Below are 22,538 nucleotides of genomic sequence, written 5' to 3' on the forward strand. Positions count from 1 at the left end.
AACTTTCCATTTTAGCTGTATTTTAAAATTCCTTTGCCTAAAGCTCCTTCCTCCTCCACGTGGGCACAGGGAGTTCAGGGAATCTAGCCAATCACAAACCTGCAGCTTGAAGCAGAGAAACCCAGAAACTGTAATCTAAAACGGAGTTGCCTTATATGAACTTCAGACCAATGAACAAAATGAATGTTTAATGTGTTTTTTGGTTGTTTATTATGAAATAAATAACCAACGCATAACTTATGTTCCCACTGATTAATCCTCTCCTCTGATTTGTCTAATCATCTGTTAAAACTAACCCTTGAGTTATTAATTTTAGAAAATATATTTATCAGTTTTTAGATTTCTCCTTGGTACTTTATTTATATTCCATTTCTCCAGTGAAAATCTCTATTATGTCATCTATTTTCTTGAATAAATTAATCATAGATTTTTTAAATGTCTCTGTCTAATTATAGTAATTACAATTAGACTACCTCTAGGTATGTATCTATATTTACAATCTTTTTATTAAGATATAATTGACATATAAAAAGTACATATCTTTAAAATGTACTATTTGATAAGCTTTGCCATCTATATACTCCTGAAAAACCATTGCTATGACCAAGTGAATGAATGTATCCATCACTCCCAAGTTTCCTCAGGCCCTTTTATAATCCTTCCCTTCTACCCCTACCCATACCCACCCCAATCCCCAGAAACCATTCATCTGATTTCTGTCACTAGAGATTAGTTTGCATTTTTAAGAATCATTTAGTACTCTTTTTGTCTGACTTTTTAAACCTACTGATGGATAATCAATGTTAATAATAGTGTCCTCCAAAGAGCAGGAGTCATTTTCCTTGTTCTTGTTGTTTTGATAAAGTCCAATTTATCAATTTGTTCTTTTGTGAATCATGCTTTTGGTATTCTAAGAAATTCTGTTGTAAACCAAGGTCACAAAGATTTTCTTCTAGAACTTTTATAGTTTTATGGTTTACATTATCTATTTGGAGTTAATATTTGCATATGTTGTGGTATATAGATCAAAGTTCTTTTTTTCTGCATATGAATATTACATCACCATTTGACTATCCTTTTCCACCGAATTCCCTATGTACCTTTGTCAAAAACTATGTGTCCATATGTATATAGGTCTATTTCTTGACTATCTATTCTGTTCCGTTGATTGTTTTGTCTATCCCTACCCCAGGGGTCAGCAAACAATGGCCTCCAGGTCAAGCCTGGCACACTGCCTATTCATATACAGCCTCAAGCTAAGAATGATAGTCACATTTCAGAATGGTTGGAAAAAAATCAAAAGAATGTTTTTTTATGACATGTAAAAATTATATAAATTTAAATGCTGGTGTCTTTAAATAAAAGTTAATTGCAACACACACACAAAAAAAATGGATGGGCTGAGGATCAAGGTCATAGTAGCTTTCCAAAGCAAAAGAAAAAACCAGGCTCTTTCTAACAGGAAGTATTCTGGGATAGATGGTGGCTTTATACAGTTATATATATATATATATATATATATATTCAGCAACATGTAGACTTCTGGATTGTCTTACAACTTTAGTGAACTTCTTATCAGAACTTTCAGCTGATAAAGAAGAAATCTGAGTAAAAGAAAAGGTAGGTGATTTACCGAAAGTTACACTGCACTTTTGCATTTAGCAATGAGCCTTTTAATTGTTGACTCGTAGTCACATAATAAGTAAAGACCTCAGGTCAAAACTAAGGACTTTATTTTTCAATTACTGCCACCTAAAAGCAACATTTGAATATTGTTTACACTGGTGGGAGACTTAGGAGAAGATGTATATGTGAGTTCAGCATTATCTCTCAGACTGCCATTTAACCTTACTGTGAAATGGAAATGTGAAAAAACCCAGTTTACCACAGGAATCAGGTAAAGGTATCATCTAAATGTTACCAACTTAGAAGAAATGCTTCCTGCTATCACGCATATAAAGCCAATGTCATGCTCTAGAGAGGGATAAAATACACTTGGACTCTATTTTCTTTCTGTGGCTCAACAACATTTGAAAATAAGAGTGATAGAAGACTGCAGAGTACACGTAGCAGCTTTGCCTAACAAAAAACCAGAGTCTTGTCTCAGAGGTGACGTAGGTTGGACAAGTAGGCTGGTCTGGAACCTGACCAACAGGAAGTTCAAAGTGGGTGATAGGTCTTGGTGCAGCAGCTTGAAGTAAAGCACAGAAACAAGCATGTTGGGCATGTCCTGATAGGGCTGTCCCAGGCCCAAATCCATCTCCTGTCCCCTGAAGCTTCTAGCACTAGATAGATAATACACAGTATATTTACACTGGCCAGCTCTCCAAGATACAATTAACTCACAGGAAGAATTCTAATAGCAAACAGTTTCTCAGTGAGGAAAATCCAGAACTTATACTCTGTGTTTAAGGTCAAACACTAGATAGAGGAGCACATGAATTTGAGTAGGAATATGTTCATTACTGCACTCTTTATATCAAAAAATTAGAATTAGCCTAATGCCCACCAGAAAAAATATTTTTATAGTGAATTATGGTTCATCCATACAGTGTAATTCAATGTAGTTATTAAAAATAATTTTAGAATAATTAACAAAATGGGGAAATGTTGATGCTATATTTTAAATTAAAAATATGGTTTAAAAGTACTGTTTGCACAATGATCACAATTTTTTTAAATACATGTGTAAATATGTACATACATCCATAAATTTAAAACTAGACTGATTAATATTAATATGCAATCATTGGTCACATCACCCCTCTGCTTAAAGACGTCAATAGCTTCCTGTTACATTTAGGAAAAGCTGACCTTCTCAATGTGGCTCTCAAGGCCTTCCCTGTGAAGCACTCTCCTTATATCAGCAGCCTCACTCACATTACTTTCCCCCACTACTCTCTAAGTTTTGGAAATTTTTCTTCAGTGCTTCAAATATGCCCTGATTCTTGCTACTCAGGTTGCTGGTAATGGTCTCCCAATCCAGCCTCCTTTTGTAAGCCACCCCTACCCTTTACCCCCTCCTTTTGTAAGCCACCCCTACACACATACAATGCTCCTCCCTCACCTTAGGAATTGCTACTCAGTACTCAGAGCTCAGATCAAATCATCACGTATTCAAAGAAACATTCTCTGATAACCACACCAGTTCCCTCTGATAGCTCTACATTCTTCTCACTCATATTTCTCAGTACATTTAAATAATATTTACTTGTTGAAAGCATGACACTAAGTGGTCTGTAAGTTATCATGAGAAGAGAGATTTGATCTTTCTTGTTTCCTTTATATGTAGCATGGCTTCCTGTATACTGTAAGCACTCAAAATATATTTAAATGAATAATATAACTGGCATCTCTTAGGTGCTTACTTGTTTTATATGTTTTATCTATATTAACTCATTTAATCTTCACCACAATCCAAGAAGTGGCTCCTGTTCCAACCCCTGTTTTAAAAAGTATGAAGCCATAACACTGATATATTGAACTTACTCAAAATTGCATCATAAGTAGGGAAAGGATTCACATTCAGGCAGTTTGACTTAAGAGCCCATGTTCTTCACCACTAATAATAACGAACAATACTTACATAACATATGTAATTAACCAGATATTCTTCTAAATGCTTTACATATTGAAGCCTCATAACAAACCCAGGAAGTAGGCACTATTACCATCTGTATTTTACAGATGAAAAAACCGGGGCACAGAGACGTTAAAGCGATTTGCCCTGGTCGTGTGATTAATAAGTGGCAGAATGAGAATCTGAACTCCGACACTCCACTGTGAATACTACTCTATGCTCCTTTTATATGGTAGCAAAGAAAGGGAGAGAGGAGGGAGCTTTCCTTGGTGTAGGAATTATGAGTGATTTCTTTATTTTTCTTTTATTGTCTAACAATTATGTGACAAATGCATTTTCATATTGAGAAAAAAGTTATTTTTAAAAATTATAATGTAAAATCAATAACCCTTGGTGTAAAACTATTCATAAAATCATAATCAGATGGCTTGGAAATTTGCCTGAGTGCTTCTCTAATCCAACTTGCTCTCTGATACTTGTGTATCCTCCACAATACTGACAAGTAGACTTCCAGCCTCTTGTAGATCAGCCTCCTGTGTTGGCTGATAATTAACATGCACCTCAAGAAACTGTGGCTAGTCTACCTATGAACTGAGGGATATCATCTCCCCAGCATTTCAATAGCAGATGACTGCAACAAAATCAAGTGATTCATTTTTAAAATAATTTCACACTATGCAGATGCTGTGAGATACTGGAGACACTAAGCTTTCTCAAAGAAAATTATTTTTTTTAAATAACACTTCAGCTTCATATGGATTACTTTCTGAACCCCTAAAGAGCAGATGGAATAAAATATTTTAACGACAATAATTAAGATCATTGAAGGGTTTACATGATCTTTCTCTTCAACACTGAAAACAAAAAAAGGTTTTTGTGTATTTTACTTTTTAAAACTGGTCTTGTGATGGCTCCCTTAATTGTCCCTTTTCCTACAGAAATGGAAATGGAGACTCCTTCCCCACTGCCCACAAAGTACTCTGTATGTATTTCTAGTGTAGCAGCTTTCACGATTTATGCTCCTCATTATTTATGTGCCTGCTCCTCTTTCTTATTCCTATTTTTACTTTGCTTTCGTGGCATCTAACTCATTTTAAGAATATTAGGCTCCTAGGGCTTCCCTGATGGCACAGTGATTAAGAATCCTCCTGCCAATGCAGGGGACACGGGTTCGAGTTCTGGTCTGGAAAGATCCCACATGCCGTGGAGCAACTAAGCCCACGTGCCACAACTACTGAGCCTGTGCTCTACAGCCCGCTAGCCACAACTACTGAGCCCTCAAGCCACAACTACTGAAGTTCATGTGCCTAGAGCCCGTGCTCCACAACAAGAGAAGCCACAGCAATGAGAAGCCCGCGCACCGCAACGAAAAGTAGCCCTCGCTCACCGCAACTAGAGAAAGCCAGTGCGCAGCAATGAAGACCCAAAGCAGCCAAAAATAAATAAATAATAAATTTATTTTTAAAAAAAACAGAATATTAGGCTCCTAAAAAAGAAACTTACCATCACTCAAGAAAAAAAGTTTCTAAATGAAAAAGTAATTTTATAATAGCTCAAATTCTCTACTTGATTTTTTAACCCATTAAAATAGATATATGTGAATAATTTCATTTAAAAAAAATATTTCCCCTCCTTAGCACTTTCTCCATTCACCTCATCTACTTTGTTGTTTCTAATACCCATAAACTACCCTGGAAAAAAAATCCATCCCTCAGTCCCTTCCCCAGATCACCTCTACTTCTCTCCTTTCCCCTTTTCTCCCATTCTGTTTTCTTTCCCCTTTTCTCCCGCCAAAGAACTGATCTGGCAAAGACGGAAGGAAAAAAAAAAAAAACAGTATATCAGGGCTTCCCTGGTGGCGCAGTGGTTGAGAGTCCGCCTGCCAATGCAGGGGACACGGGTTCGTGCCCTGGTCCAGGAAGATCCCACGTGCCGCGGAGCTGCTGGGTCTGTGAGCCATGGCCGCTGAGCCTGCGCATCCAGAGCCTGTGCTCCGCAACTGGAGAGGCCCCAACAGTGAGGGGCCCGCGTACCGCAAAAAAAAAAAAAAAAAAAAAAAAAAACCAGTATATTTGATAGGTAACTTTTACCATGACCTAGCCAGCTTTTGTGTCAAAAGCTTAACAACTTTCTTCTGCAGTTTCCTTTTTCTTTTCCTGTCCCCAAACACTACCTATTAGTTACTTAAAGGTATGGTCTGTAGCTACTGTCCTTCCATGTCATTGGCTTGAAACACACTCAAAAACTTTAATGAGGGGTTATCATTAAACTATTTTAAGACTAATTCTAAGTGAAGAATAAAGGTCATAATACCACTGTAGCAGCTAAAAGCACTTTTGCTGCCATTGTCTAATTTTCACAGAACCCTAGAGACATAGGCAATTATTTCCACTATGCTTCTACAGATAAGGTGTTTTAGGCACAATAATTAGGATAATGGGGGTCAATCACTGTTTGTGCCAAAAATAGACTTATATCTACAAGTATTCATGGGAGACCTATTTGTTTGACAAGACTTGGCCTTCACAAAAGAATATTTTATCATCCTTCTCTTGCCTAATACAGAAAAACCCAAAGACTTAGATATTTTCATTAGTAAGTTGGAGTTGCACTCTTTAAGTCACACGTACTAATAATTAAAGACCCCTCCCCCAATTCTGCAAAAAAAAAAAGTGCTATCTTTAAACATAAGCAGTTGATAGCCAACATTTGTATAACAGCTTTATTTAAAAGAAATCCTGTATAATAAAAAAAAGATTTATTTTCTTTGGGGAAAAAACCTTCAAATTGTTGATTAATCCAAATAATTGGAAGATTATACTACTCACAATGTTATTTACATACATTTTTTTACGTATTCCATTTTATTTTAAAAGTTGATATCTGAATCACATACTCTTTTTTGGGGGGGAGAGTATAGTTGTTTTACAATGTTGTGTTTGTTTCTACTGTACAGTGAAGTGGAGTTCCCTGTGCTATAGAGCAGGTTCTTATTAGTTACCTATTTTATACATATTTGTGTATATATGTCAATCCCAATCTCCCAATTCAGCCCACCCCTCACCCCCCGCTTTCCCCTCTTGGCTGAATCACATACTCTTATAACAACTCTCACTGGCACACATTCTAGAAGTGTGTAACAGCCTATACTTAAAATTCATCTAGACTACTTTCCTTGAAGTCACACTTCAGAATCTGCTACTCCTCCATTTAGCTTCATATTTTTGTCCTAGTTACCCTTCACTAGAACTTCTGCCCTATTGACTCATTCTGACACACTGCCCAGTTTAAACTTGAATGAAGAAAAAGGTGCCAATCGTTCATTTGGGAGGTGGAAACACAGGACGGCATGGGTAAGAGAAAAAGAGAAGTGAAGCAAGGAAGAGGAGGGTGTAATGTGATGCTATGTGCTTTCACACATGCTTTCCCGTCACAATAGCCTGCAAAAAGGCACAGCAGATCATTCAACAGACATGTCCACACACCTCCAGGAGTTCTCCAGAAGGGCTTCAAAGGGGAAGAGAATCTTGGAATAGCTGACAGAAGGAAAAAAGATAAGAATTTTGCCTAGCTCCTTCCTGTCTCACATTTCATTGTTCTTACCATGGAGAACTAACTTCCCTGTACTTTCATGTTCCATTATCCTGTCCCCGAGACAGTTCAGGAAACCAAAACCCCTTGCCTCTAGTGTGGTGCTTTAACCAAGTTCAGGAATCCAAGGGTGATCTAATATAAGTGCAGTGATAACCAAAAGATAAAGGAAGAAAGAAGTAATTCAGTGAGGAATACAGTGTTATTATTGCAATACAGACACCTAGGACATAAGTATGATATATACCCATTTGCTGAAGACGTCATAACGCTTGAGCAAGAAATACTCTGGCCTTTCTCTGCTGGGCAATCAATATGTTTAGGGATCAAACAGGGATCAGGCAAGATGTACTGGAGTTCGGGTCCTGACCCGTAGCTAAGCCAAGGTAATAAACCTGAGAGAGCCAGAAATAGAAACAGTCAGAGGTTGAGTACAAACCAAAGGCCTTAGAGAGTACTAAACACTGAAGTTGAGAAAACCAGAAGCAAACACCAAAGCCGAGGTCACAGATGGCTTCAAAGTTGGTTGGTGAAGTCCAAGACTAAAAGCAGAAAGAAACAAAAGTAGAGCCAAAACAGAAATGAAGTAATGTAAGCAGAATCCCACGCAACTGCTTTAAAAGTGCCGAAAAGATGGGACTTGGCTTTATATGCCATTAGGCCTGTGGCAAGTGGGTAAGCAAGTCTCTCTTAAAAGTATGGCATCATTACACACAGAGAAAATATAATGGGAACAGAAGACTGATAAAAAAATTTTTAGAAATAAGCTTTATGTAACCTAATTGTCCTTTGACCATGCCAGCTTGACAACCAAAATGAAGTCACATTTTTATCAAGCACACTATTCACACAGGAAAAATGTTGTATCAAGGGCTTACTCTGATCAAAGAGCTACAGTTAGGACCTCATCATGCAGTTCTTATTTAAATAGTCTGAGCCCCTTCCTTCATGGATTTTGTAGCCTGATGGGGTATAGAGATAATTAATAAATAAGTATATACTTACAATTGTTAAGTGCTGTGAATTAAAAGAACAAGACGCCGTGACAGAAAAAAGCAGGGAAAGAGAAGAGATAATACACTCAAATACTGTTGTCAGGGAGGACCATTTTAAGGAGTTACCAATTAAGCTGAGATCTGAAGCATGAGAGAAAGAAAACAGTGCTAGTGAAAGAGCCTCCTATGCAAAGCTGACAGCATAGCCAAGTCCCCAAAGCTAGAGAGAGACTGGCTTCACCAAGAAATGGAGAGAAGCCAGGATGGCTAAAACATAACAAAAAGGAGTAACCTGAGATGAAGATGGAGAGGGCCTGCTAGGCTTTGATTAGGATTTGAATTTTATTTTAACTCCAGTGTGAAGCCGTTGATGGGTTTAATTATTTCAGTTTAATGATTTAAAGCCTTCATCCTACTTAACTGCTGGAAGTCAGCAGGTTGCACAAATATGACCAAGAATTCCTGAAGGGCAATTAGATGCTCCACAGATATGTCCTGTTTTCACCTGCTGCTGCCTCAACCCCATGTCCTCCTGTAGATCGCTGCCTGAAGGGCTGGGATTACTGTCTCCTTTCAGTGTATACTACTCTCCATTATACTACTTTGCCCCATGCATGAACAGCATTGCTAAAACAGGCTGCAATTTTGATGGATTTTACTGAAATGAGGGAGATGAAAGAGAAGTAGAACCCAAAGAGTAACTTATAACCACTGGTAGGTATATCTATTATTAGAACTCATAGGTCTAGATCCATCCTTGGGTTTGGACAGTACCACATGGTCCCAGACCATCCCAGACAGTCTCTATGATACAGAGAGGCCAGATTGCCTTCAATCTCTCCCACCCTTACCCTGCTTCTTGTTTCCTATCCCCAGATCAGTCTCTTCCAAGGATGATTGATAACACAAACGAATTACCTTCAAAGGAAAAGTTAACCCCCAAAGTCTTCTTACCCACATGCGTGAGATCCACCCCTGTGATACTTAGCTACACTAGAACCCAACAACCCATCATCAATAAAGGTTGAACTCATACAGTGTTTGAGATATTAACAGGCCAGTCTAGTCTGAGCTTATCCAAACCGAGTCTAATTCTTTTCCATAATTCAAGGTAAAGATGAGGCCGCCTATACATCCTTCCTGCAGGATCTCTGTTCATATGATGAAGCAGCAAGTTTTAGGCATAGTTCATTCTAGGTCCATATTTAAAATAGACTTAATTCTCTCAAGGACAGAGCTGCAGCTATGCAACCCTGTCTATCATATAGACCATCTCTAGTAATGTCACAGAGTAGTTTACTTCCTTCAAATTACAGTGCCTCACAAAATCTTCAAGTTTGGAGTATGTCTTTTTACTTTTGCATAAAAAAGAATTTACTTTGGTTCCTCCAACACAAAGATATAACTTGCACCAAACGTGTATTCAAGTCTCCACTCTCAGCAAAACAGAAAATGATTAAAGCTTGAAAATAGACATGTAATCTTCTTCCTTTCTAGCTTAAAAGAACTATTGCATTTGCCTTCACCAAGAATATAAGCTTGTTTTAATTGTAAGTCATTGCAGTAAAACAGCTCTCTTCTTCAAACTCTAGCTCCAAGGATTCTCTTCAGTCTGCTACCTTTTCACTGGATCATTATTGCAGACCCTTCACTTTGATTCAAGTTCTTGTCCTTCTCCCACCCATGGGTACAATTTTCGCACTGTAAGGAGGGCACCCTACCTGGCTCTCACGCAAATCCTACTTGTCAGCCTGATCCCATCCTGTGATTCAGCTCCTGAGATCCCAGTCTAGTTCAGAATTCTATTCACACACCACACCAGCCTCCAGCATCACCTGAAAGAGAAATTGGAACTGTTATTCTCAAACAGTTGAGAACTTCAAGGACTCCTCTGTGAACTGATGTTGTGATGCACACACGACAGCATCTCAGAAGCCAACATAGCTCAACCTCACCTCCACTGGAATTCAGTGGATTGCAGGGAATCTGCAAACTTCTTTCAACATGGGAAAAAATATGCTCAAAGGTTTCAATGCCAATAGCCTTCAGTATTGCCCCACTACCCCACCCCCTCACCGACCCTAACCCTTGCCCAGTGGCCAGTGATGGCTAGTGTTTTGTTCCAGAGCTATCTTTTCCCATAGCTATTCTAACAGTGCCCTCCAGTGGCAGGTGATTCAAATGCAATTAAAGAAGCCTGATGAGGGAATTCCCTGGCAGTCCAGCGGTTAGGACTCCACGCTTCCACTGCAGGGGGTCCAGGTTATCCCTGGCGGGGGAACTAAGACCCTGCGTCCCACAAGCCACATGGTGCAGCCAGAAAGGGAAAAAAAAAAGCCTGGTGAAGAATCATACCATAAAGGGATAAAGAGTCAATTTAATCCAATATCTACCCAGTGCCTAGGGATGATCCAAGAGCTATTCACCTATGACCTGGATGATTTCTAGTTCTCTGTCTTGTACAGATATCTGGGTACATGAAATAAGGGTCAGACAGACTTCTTCTTCCAACTGGGAATCCACTGATCAAAGACCAACTAGTCTGTCAGATAGTACTAGGAAAGCCATATCATCAACAATAGCACCACCATTAGCCACAGACATTAAGAAGGGGGTGGAAGGAAGGGCCTGTAGCTCTACATATAGAGTTACATGTAACTATGTCTTACAGTTACGGTTTCTCACAGAGCATCTGAAATAAAATAGTCTAATTCTATGGTCTCAGTTTTGGAAAGCAGTTAAATATGAGCTCTCTAATAGCTCTTCATTATTTCAACCCTAGAAAGTGTTTAATGTTCACATTTTCTAGGCTGAATTCTATTAACTCAACAAGTTTGGGGTGGGGAAACAGGTTGGTAGAGTGGACAGGCAGGATATCCAATTCTGCCTCTGTAGAGGAGCCCACTGCCCTCTCATCACCGTGCCCTGAAGCTTAATGGAAGGATTCTCCTCATTCTGATGTAGTACAGCAGGCATTCCTGTGAAAATAATTGTGTACTCATGTGTGGAGAGCAACTTTATAAAACAAACGATTATCATTTCTGTTCAATTTCCCACAAAAACCATAGGGCAAATATTGCCAATGGTCCCATTCATATTCCTCATCCCATTTGCCACCACTATGCTATGAATTCCAGATAAATGCACCATCTCTGGAGAAGGTGTATCAGACAAAGAAGTAAAAAGTTCCCTTGGTGATTATGATACCCAGTCAGATTTGGGAAGAAATGCATGCTACCCTCAAGTACCTTCAAATGCTGATATTCCCATAATGTTTACGTGTTATAATTTAATTAACTATTCTCTTTAAGTGGGATTTGGGTTATTTCTAATTTTTCAACATGGAAAAAAAAATCCTGCAATTCAGTGAATGACTTAAAATTGAATTTCTTTTCCCTTTTTGGTAAATTCTTGGTCAAAGGATATGACGATTTTTAACTCTTTTTGGATAATATTTAACTGCTTTGTAGAAATACTAAATCCTCTAACAGTGCTACCAGCGGTAAATACACTGCCTAAAATCCTATCAACATTAAATTTTATCATGATCATTAATTTTTGTTAGTGTAGTGGTTATATAACAATATAGTCAAGCTGTTTTAATTTACATTGCTATGACAACCCTTCAAACTTCTATGTGATGGAAGCCTTCTGAATATCCTAGATATAAACATCTAGGCAAGATAAAACTCAAGCTAAATACTACTTGGACTAATAGATGTACTAATGCAGTCTTGTGATAAATGGATATTATTCTTTTCTAGGACAAAGTTATTCAATGAATATGCAATGAACTGAAAACATTCCAAAGGGATTTATTTTGGGTATACTGGGAATTTCCGTTTTGTCAACATTCCTTATTGCTATGATAGCAAATTAGGCAAAATCAAACACATTTGTTACCTCTCAACTTTCGTGATCTCTGATGAGTAGCTACAGGGTTTTTAAATAGTGCAAATTAAGGCAATTTTTAGAGTGCTGAGTAGGTTTAATAAATCTATTTAAAGCTATTTTTATGATTCCACTAATGCAAACAATAAATGAGACCAAGGTAGAGTTATAACATACTGGAATCTTATTTATGCCTTTGGCTGCCACTAAAATCTGAAAGGAGCACAAGAGTGTAGTCCCAGGGTAAAGAACAAGATTACGAAATATTTCAGGGTCATATACCCATGGCTATGAATCTTTAGTAATAGGCTGAGGCAGATCTGAAACAGTCCCTAGGAATACAATCATTTTTTACTATTCTGGCTCCTATTCTGTTATTACTCCAAAGAAGACAAATGAGAGCTGGTTAAACAAATATTCTCAAAGTTTGCATATAAACAAAATTTAATGCGATATCATAAGTATGTCCTTGATCTATTCTCTGCAAAGTTTTATCTGTAAATGAACTAGAAAGCACATGCATAAATGTGAGTGAGAAAAAGAGCTTAGGATAGAAGACATACTGGATGACAGATTCCAGATCTAAAAGAGCCCATTTGGGCCATAAATGGGAAAAATGAGGACAGAGGTATCTGGCTGGGGGGACTGTTATTTGGCGGGGAGGGGGGTGGCGAGGTTCAGTATAAGCAAGGAACACTGTGAGGCAAATATCCCAAGATGGCTTCCTGTTGCTTGCCAGCCATAATGCACAGTCTCCCGTTTACCGATTTCAAGTCATGGAACTTGGCCCAAGCAAGCTCATCTTCAACATCCCTTTCTCCTGGCCTTCTCTCAGCCACTTACAAAGCACAAGTTATTTTCTGCCTCCCTCGAGTTTAAAAGTATATGTTCTTATGGTCAAGTGCGTAGTAAAGAATTGGGCTTTGCCCAAAGAGAGATCTGGCTTTTTCTCTTGGCTTCTGGGAGGTAATTTATGTCATATCTGATAGGAGTATTTTTGTTTAGGTGGAAGCTGGCCACACTGGACTTTTGGGTGTGGCCAGCCATACCCAATAGGATGGGGGCTGGCTATGCCAGAAAGACCAACTATGAGATTTAAGATGGGGGCTTTGGGTCATTCAGTTTCAGTCGACCTGGAGACATTCAATTATGTGAGCAATCAATCATACCCACATAACTCCCAAATAAAAACTCTGGAATGAAGCTCAAGTGAGATTCCCTGGTTGCAATACTTTCTGTGTATTGTCACACATCAAGGCCAAGCGGCTAACACTTCCTAACTCCACGGAGAGAACAACAGAAGCTTCATTTGGAATCCTAGTGACTCTGCTCTTTAGCTAATTTTCCTTTCAGCTTTATCAAGATAAAATTGACAGATAACACTATGTAAATTTAAAAGATACATCTTGATAATTTGATATACATATATATTGCAAAATGATTACTACAATAAGGTTAGTGAACACGTCCATCACCTCACATAGGTACCATTTTCCTTTGGCTGAGTTTTATATCCTTTCCTGCAATAAACCTTAACCATGAATGTTTACAGACTTCAGTGAATTCTGTGAGCTCTCCTAGAAAGTTATGTAACCTAAGGGTGGTTTGGGGGACCCTCCAAACTTGCAGTTGGTGTCAGAAGTAAGAGAAGTCTGTGGACTGTGCCCTCACACCCCACAGTTTGGCTAAATCTGAATGTGTATATCTGCTATGTAGTATGTTTTGAGGTTCCTCAAAGAATTCATCAACTGTGTGCCTGTTCAAAGTGCTACTATATGCATGGAAGTCAATTTACCTTATCTTATGCAAAATCCAAGTTCACTGCACTGATATGAAGGCAACCTTCTCATATGAGAGAAAACTAAAGTTTTTAACTTCTTTTTATCTTTTGAAAAGGTGAAATTTCTTTGTGTTTTATAACAGCTCATGCAGACCTTTGAGATTATTCTCTTTAAGCATTAGAAATAGAACCATAATTTCAGGTAAGTACCATCCTAGGTGCTAACTGCAGCTGGTCAGTAATTTCTTTCACACAGAAATATGTGAAAAGTACTATATAGTAATAAAAATCAGGTACTCCACTTCCTAGCTGCTGCTTCATTCTCTTTTTTCATCTTCCTGACCTATTGAAATAGTATTTTATCTTTTCCAACATATGTTCTAGATACCCCAGAGATTATTTCACCCATTAAATATTCTTTACTAGGAGATATGCCTACGGTCAATTTAATCAGCTGTTATAAAAAATGGAAAATTGACTTTTTAAAATGAAAAAGCCTCTTACCGCTCAGCAGAAAAGTGAAATTGGACCCTTATTTGACACCATATATAAAAATCAACTCAAAATGGATTAAAGATTTAAACGTAAGACCTGAAATTGTAAAACTACTAGAAGAAAACACAGGGGGAAATCCTCTTGACAATGGTCTGGGCAATGAGTTTCTGAACATGACACCAAAAACATAGGCAACAAAAACAAAAATGGAAAAATGGGGTTGCATCAAACTAAAAAGCTTCTTCACAACAAAGGAAACAATCAACAAGTGAAGAGACAACCTATAGATTAGGAGAAAATACTATAATCCATATAGCCAATAAGTGGTTAATAAACAAAATATATAAGGAATTCAAACAACTTGAAAGAAAACAAACAACTCAATTTTAAAATAAGCAAAGGAACTGAATAAACATTTCTGCAAAAAAGATATACGGAGGGCCAAAAGGTATATGAAAAAATGCCCAACATCACTAATCATCGGGAAATGCAAATCAGACGATTATCAAGAAGACAAGAAATAACAAGTGTTGGCAAAGATGTGAATAAATAAAGAAAATGTGGTAATGACCTAAAATGGAATAACACTGAGTCTTAAATAAGAAGGAAATCTTGTCATTTGCAAACAACAAAGAGGAACCTGGAGGATATTATGCTAAGTGACATGGAAAGCCAGACATAGAAACAAGCCAGATGTAGAAAGACAAATATTACTTAATCTCACTTATGCACGGAATCTAAAAATAAGCTGAACTATTAGAAGCAGAGAATAGAAAAGTGGTTACCAGTGGCTAAGAGGTGGAGGAAATAGGGAGATATTGGTCAAAGTGTACAAAGTACCAGATATCCAGGATGAATAAGTTCTAGAGATCTAATGTACAGCATGGTGACTATAATAATAATGTATAATGTACTTGAAATTTGCTGAGAGAATAGATCTTAATTGTTCTCACCAAAAAAAAAAAAGATATAGATATAAAATAAAACAAAGGCTAAGAAAGTCATATCCATGCTTAGGTCTCATCAAAAGATTGAGTTTTAATCAGCCTTTTTTATTCATAGTTGATTCTATTTTACAACCCAATTTGAAAATCACGGTTAACAGTCTGTTAAACTCAGCCATAATAACCAGGAAGCACTACTGATATTGTTTCTTTCATCTCTACCAAAAGCCATGGGGTCAACTGGTATTTTAGCTGCCTTCCACGTTATTGTAGCAAACTTTATATCAAATATCTCACCACTGTGTAACTTGTGCTCCATCTTTCTAGCTTCCAATAATAGATTCTTCACCAACCACTGCTCACCTTAAAGCCAATGCCACATATTTTCAGTTTTTATTACAGCAGGTCTCCACTTGGTGTTCTAAGCATTGACTTAATTAAGGCAAGTCATGCTATGGTATTGATAAAAAGTGATGCAAAATTCTCATTGGCTTACAACAATGAACACTGATTTCTTGTTCATCTTTCATGGCTATCCCAGGTTACCTTTAGTTCTGCTTCACAGCACCTCCACTCCAGGACCCAGGCTGAAGAGGAAGCCCAAGCCACACATCCAGGTCTGTGGCAAAAGGAAAATAAAGATTGGCAGAACCACAGAATGGCTCTTAAAGTTTCTGATGAAAAGAAGTATATGCCACTTCTGTTCATAGTTCATTGTCCAAAACAATTACAAAGGCTTGTCTTGTATCAATGGAGTAAAGAAAGATAACCTTCTCAGAGGGGCAGGCAATAAACACCTTGGACAAAAATAAAATCTACCATACCATTGCTCATAGATCTAATGCATTTTTACTGAATCACTGACCACAAGAGTGAGGTATAATGGGTGTTGAGAATATAATTTTAAAAAACCTCATCTATTCCTTTTTAATTACTAAGGAATTTTGAAGGCATATCACCTTTGCTTAGTAAGTGAACAAGTGCAGAGGAGATGCACAAATAACTTGGCCTCCACGACTGCTATCCCATCCTCCTCCAACCTTTCTCTAATTGTTTTTCTATAGTTGAATAACAAATTACCACAAACTTAAGCAACTCAAAACAATACCCATTTATTATCTTACAGTTCTGTAAGTCAAAAATCCTCTGCTTCACATCTCACAGGTCAAAGTGTTAGCCACCTGAGCTCTTGTCAGAGGGCTGGATAGAACCATTCTAAGCTTACTCAGGTTGTTGGCAGAATCCCCTTCCCTTGCACTTATAAGACTGAGGTCACCAGTGACTAATGAAGAGGAAAGAGGGCTGCAACATCAAAAAACGTGAAGAAAATGCAGCAAAGAAGCCATTTTTTCAGCCAACAAATCCCTAGAAAGATGATCTTGAAATTCTCAATACAATGTAGAGCAGGAGTTAGAAATGGAACTGAAAAGAAGATTAACTGACACTCCACATATGGAGCTGTCACTTTTAATCCCTGCTCACCAGGATAACATAGATAATCGTAGATAACAGCCTGTAGGCAGTCATTTACCCCCAGTCAAGAAAAGGAGATGGACTCAGAGTTCATTTGAAAGAAATTAAATGAAGTGTTTAGGGAGAACTTTGTTGTGAAAAGTAAATAGACAACTGAGTATCAACAGACTTTTGAAGGAAAAAAAATTATGGCATGAAAAAGAAGGACCAAAACAAACAAAAAAGGAGGAGATGACCCCAGAGTAAACAGAGATATATCAAGGAAGAAAAAAGAAGTTTAAAATATTATAATAGTATTCTAAGAAATAGCTCAGAAAATATGATATCCATAAATCATAAACAAGCCACTGTGAAAAAATAACAATAAAAGAAACCAGAAAGAGCTCTTGGGAAATCACAAAACAAGATTAACAAAATAAATTTTTCAATAGTCAAGTTGTAAAATAAAATTTTAAAAACCTCACCAAGAGTGGAAAGAAATGAAAAATAAAAAAGAAAATATAAAGACGTACCAAACCAAAAATTTCAGTACCTCTACCCAAGTAATAGGTTTCCCAAAAAACATATTACAGAGAACACAGGAAATAAAAAATTACCAAATAAGTAATGAATAGGAATTCCTCAATGCCAGTCTTCAAGATAAAATCCTAGCAAAGGAAATAAAGATCCACACCTAGGTCCATCACTGTAAAATGTGAAAATGCAAGCAATAAAAATTCTAAAAACATGAAGAAATAGGCACAAAGGCAAGCTGTTACTTGCTTAAAGTCGTAAGGGTTAGGAGAGAGTTAATATATGGGACCACAGTTCTTTATTTCTGATACCTATTTTCTTTCCTCTGTATCATGATGCATTTATAAGGTTGTTTTGGCAACTTCACAAATAGATTTAGGAAATTATTTCCTTTATCCTAATTTTCCCACTCACCCTCCTAGCCCTCCTCCCCCAAAATAATTCTTACTGGTTCACTTTTTCAGTTGCTTACTGGATATTTTAACATGGATGACTGTGCAAACCCAACATATAGGAACCAGTATACTAGAATTTTTAATAACTGCTCCAAACTTTTAGCCTCTCCCTGTCACAAATTCATCCTTCAAATGGCACCAGAGATATTTTCTAAACTATCAATACAAACCTGGTTCATTTCCTTACCTCTATAAAATGTTTCAGAGAGAACAACAAAATTATGACTGCCATTCAATCGCATATAATATCCCATCTCCTTAATCTTCTAAAATGCTCATTTATACTTTTATTTATTCATTTAATTAATAATTAGAGTACCTGCCATGTGCAAGGTACTATTCTAGATGCTGTAATACATAGTACAACATGAATAAATCTCAAAATAATCATGGTAAGTGAACAACGCCAAAAAGTATATAATATGTTATTCCATTTTATAAAATACTAGGAAATGCAAACTTATAAATAATAGATGGGTGCTTGTCTGGGAATGGGAGCAGAGCAGGAAAGAGAGGGAGAGAGAGATTATAGGACACAAGGAAATTCTGAGGATGAGGAAGAAGTTTATTATCTTGATTACCGTGGCAAAAGTTTCATGACTATATACATATGTCAAATCTTATAACATTATACATATTCTTACTTTCAGTCACTGTATGTCAATTATACCTCAGTAAAGCTATTAAACCCACACATATAAAACACACATTTTTTAAAAGCCTGGTCATGGGCTGAATTGTCTCCCCAGAGTTCATATGTTCAAGTCCTAACCCCTAATACCAAAGAATGTGACTATATCTGGAGATAGAGTCTTTAGAGAGTTAATTAAACTGTAATGAGGTTATTACGGTGGGGCTGAATCCAGTATGACGGGGTCCTCATAAGAAGAGGAAATTAGCACAGAGACACGCATGTATACAGAAAGAAAAACCTTGTAGTGACACAGGGAAAGACAGCTATCTACAAGCTAAAGAGTGAAGTCTTAGAAAAAACAACACTGCCAACATCTTGATCTCAGACTTCTAGCCTCCAGCACTGTGAGAAAATGAATTTTTGTTCTTTAAGCCACCCAGTCCACGGTGATATATTATGGAAGTCCTAGCAAACTAATATACCTGGTAAGAGATTACACAATTTATATATGTAACTCATGCTCTCCATGTGGCTATAGCATGAGTGCTTTATTTCCCATCTCAGTGATTTCCTTTGTGCTTTTTTTTTACAGTATTCATGTGCTTCTGTGATAATTATAAAAATAGTCATAGGGCTTCCCTGGTGGCGCAGTGGTTGAGAGTCCGCCTGCCGATGCAGGGGACACGGGTTCGTGCCCCGGTCTGGGAAGATCCCACATGCCGCGGAGCGGCTGGGCCCGTGAGCCATGGCCGCTGAGCCTGCGCGTCCGGAGCCTGTCCTCCGCAACGGGAGAGGCCACAACAGTGAGAGGCCCGCGTAACGAAAAAAAAAAAAAAAAAAAAAAAAAAAAAAAAAATAGTCATAAAATGTTATATGGAACCATTCACAGGTTTCAATCTGAAAATCCTAACAACAAAAAAAAGCCATGGTGGAAAACGTCCCATTTTCTTATTCTAAAAGAAGAGTGTTTCTAGTATAGGAGAAAACACAGCAATTTTAAAAAGACAACTTAAAGAAAACTGGTAAGTATACTTTAAAAATCTTTCTATCAATATTCAAGAGGAAGCCTGCCGACTCTAAATTGCTGATACTGCTGTTTCAAAGATGCCTGCAACACACACAGGAAAGACTCAGTGGAACTATAAATGAGCTGTTCATTAAAGATACCTATGTAAGTTACAAGACAAAAGGTAATATTCAATACAAAATGCTCCCATTTTTTCAGAAAGCTTCACAAAATGAGTTTTAAGTTGGCATTGATTTCCAGCAATGTTTTTGTTAGGAGCTTCACAAGGCTTTCTTTTATTCTTAATTACTCTTGTAACTACCAACACTTATTCAGTTAGATATGTTAATAGTCTCTGGATTTCTGTACACCTGTTTCTTCCAGCTGTCTGCAAGGCTGGCTCCCCAACATCTGTATGGAATTGGTAGTTCTATTTTCTACCATTAAAATCACAGGAAAAGAAGTCCTAGGATCAGTATGGGGTTAAAGAGCTTAAAATAAAGACAAAAGTTAGTCAAGCACAAATATTCTTGCAATGAAATCAGTGCGATGAGAATAAAATCTGGGATGCATGCAATAATTGCCAGAAGGTCCCCTATGCTTTCATAGATATAAAAGGAGGGTCCCTTACTTTATAAGCCTTCTGGTGCTTTGGTTGTATTTATCACTATATATATATATATATATATATATGGTCCAGGTTGTAGTTTTGATATGAAAATTAGAGCAAAATTTAGAGCAAAAAATTAGAGCAAAAATACTTTAAAATTGAGTCATTTATAATAGACTGAAGTATCTACTAAAAATGCTTTCAGAATACACTTTCCACCAGATTTTTATTAAGAAAATACTTATAGGGCACAGTAATTTAGGAGATAAGGTCTTCAGAGAAGTAATTAAATGAAAATGAGGTTATGAGAGTGGGACCTAATCCAAAACAACTAGTGTCTTTATAAGACACTAGTGAGTGAGCAAATGAGATTAGGACACAAACATACAAATATACAGTGGGAAAACTATGTGAAGATACAGGGAGAGTTTCCTAAATTCAGGAAGTACAGCAGCAAAGACAATGCCCTGGTCTCATGGAATTTAAAAAGGAGTAGAGGGGACTAATAAATCCAGATTAGTTAAGTGTTACAAAAATGATATAAGATAAAATTACATTGGGTAATTGGTTTGCACAGGGGAATGCTATTTATGTATGGTAGTTAGTCTCTTCAAAGAGATAATATGAAAATGAGATAAAATCTTCAATATATACAACAAAAAAGATTAAAGAAATAATTATTGTACCCAGTGTTGAAGAGCACGCTGGAGAACGGGCACTGTAAATTGAAGTAACCTCTACTGAGAAGACGCAGGCATAACAGAACGTTATTTTAATGTACGTAAACTAAACTACAATTATATGTGTAGGATTTTATCTACAAAGTGTTTGCAAAGGTTTTATTCTAAGGCTGTTCACTGTATAATTGTTTATAGTAATACAGATTTTGGGAAAATTCAACGCCAGCTACAGAACACTCATTAAACAAATAAAGTACAGTACATCAGCAACATAGCATATTGTACATCCACTAAAATGATGCTGTGCCATTTCTGATGCAAGAGGGCAGATCTTCCTTACCCTCTTCAGATTCTTTTATGATCGTAAGGGGATGTGTAAAAGGCATAAACCTACAACAAATTAGAGAACAGCCAGCAATAAACAATGGGATATAAGTGGAAGAATACTGGCAGATGAGGCATCAAAGGAAGCCACAGTCTGGAAATCATGTGGTATAAGCATCAATATAAACTAAGAAGTTGATCCACCCAGCAAGTACAAGGAAAAGTATGACAAGAGGAAGGAATAGTAAAAAGAACTAAAAATGGTTGGTAGATGAGGGTCTATCTACATACAAAGATTTGTGAAGTAATTGGTCCCCCTCCTTTGCCTGCCTCTAGTGGCCTGAGCTTTATACTCAACACCAAACAACAATCCAGAAACAACTAAGGCACCTAAGGCTGGGTGTGAGTGCCACACGAGAAATACTTCAGCATTCCATCAAATAGGTGTACCTTAACCTAATAACCAATTTCTGTCCCTTACCCTAAAGAAAGCCTGGCAGCAATAAACCTTAACTAGCACCACAGATCATGCAGTCAGACTGAATTTCAACCAATTCTAAATGTGAGCAAGTGAGACATTTGAGGAAAGGCTGCAGCATGCAAGAGAAACACCAAAATTTTAAAACAAACAAGGAAAAAATGAAAATAGCCTTTGGAAAAAGTAAGAAAATGACAAAGAAGGCCATTTGAGTCAGAGTCCTCAATGACATTTAAGAATATATCACTTCTCTAAAACAAAACACTACATTATAAAAGCAAAAACGAATCAGGGAGTAAGAAAGAACTCTTTAAAATTAAAATCTGGATTTGGAGAAGACAATCACTTAAACATATCCTACTGCCATGCCTTCCTGGTTCCAATCCAACTTTCAGCCTCTTGAGTGCAGAGCTGCCAAGCAGGCCTGGAGATCATAAATCAGATCTTGGGCTCTTCTGAGGTCTGGATGAAGAGAACAGACCTACAACCTCTTCCCCTTGGGATGGAGATGAGCCAAGGATGGCGGCAAAAAGCCCAGGGACATGGAATACAACACCTGGCAACCAGGAGGGATGTCAGTCCTCTGTCAGCCAAGGATCCCTGAGAGGAAGGGAAATTCTTGAAGAACTGCAGGGAAACTAACAAAGCACCTGAGCTGACCTTGGCCATGATGCTGGTAAAGGTCTAGCCTGGTGGTTCTCCAAATCGGAAACACCTGGGGAGCTTTTAAAACTCCCTGTGCCCAGGCCACATTCCCCACCAACTAAATCAGAATCTCTGGTAGTGGGATAGAACCATAAGTATTTCTGAGGTTTGTCAAGTGATCCCAATGCACAGCGAAGTTTGAGAACCAGTGGTCTTACAACTTGGGGCAGCAGCAGCATCTGGGAATTTGTGAGAAATGGTGAATCAGGTCTTACTCCAGACTTCCTAAACCAGAATCTGCATTTCAACAAGATGCTCAGGGACTTGTATTTATATGAAAGTATAAAACATTTTGCGTCTAGCCCGAAAACTAGAAATCCAGACCAAATAAACCAGGGGTGGGGACTAGGCATACAAATGCCTAATTGGGAATTACTCCTAAGG

Source organism: Phocoena sinus, chromosome 6 (genome assembly GCF_008692025.1).
Source record: "Phocoena sinus isolate mPhoSin1 chromosome 6, mPhoSin1.pri, whole genome shotgun sequence".
Taxonomy (NCBI): domain Eukaryota; kingdom Metazoa; phylum Chordata; class Mammalia; order Artiodactyla; family Phocoenidae; genus Phocoena; species Phocoena sinus.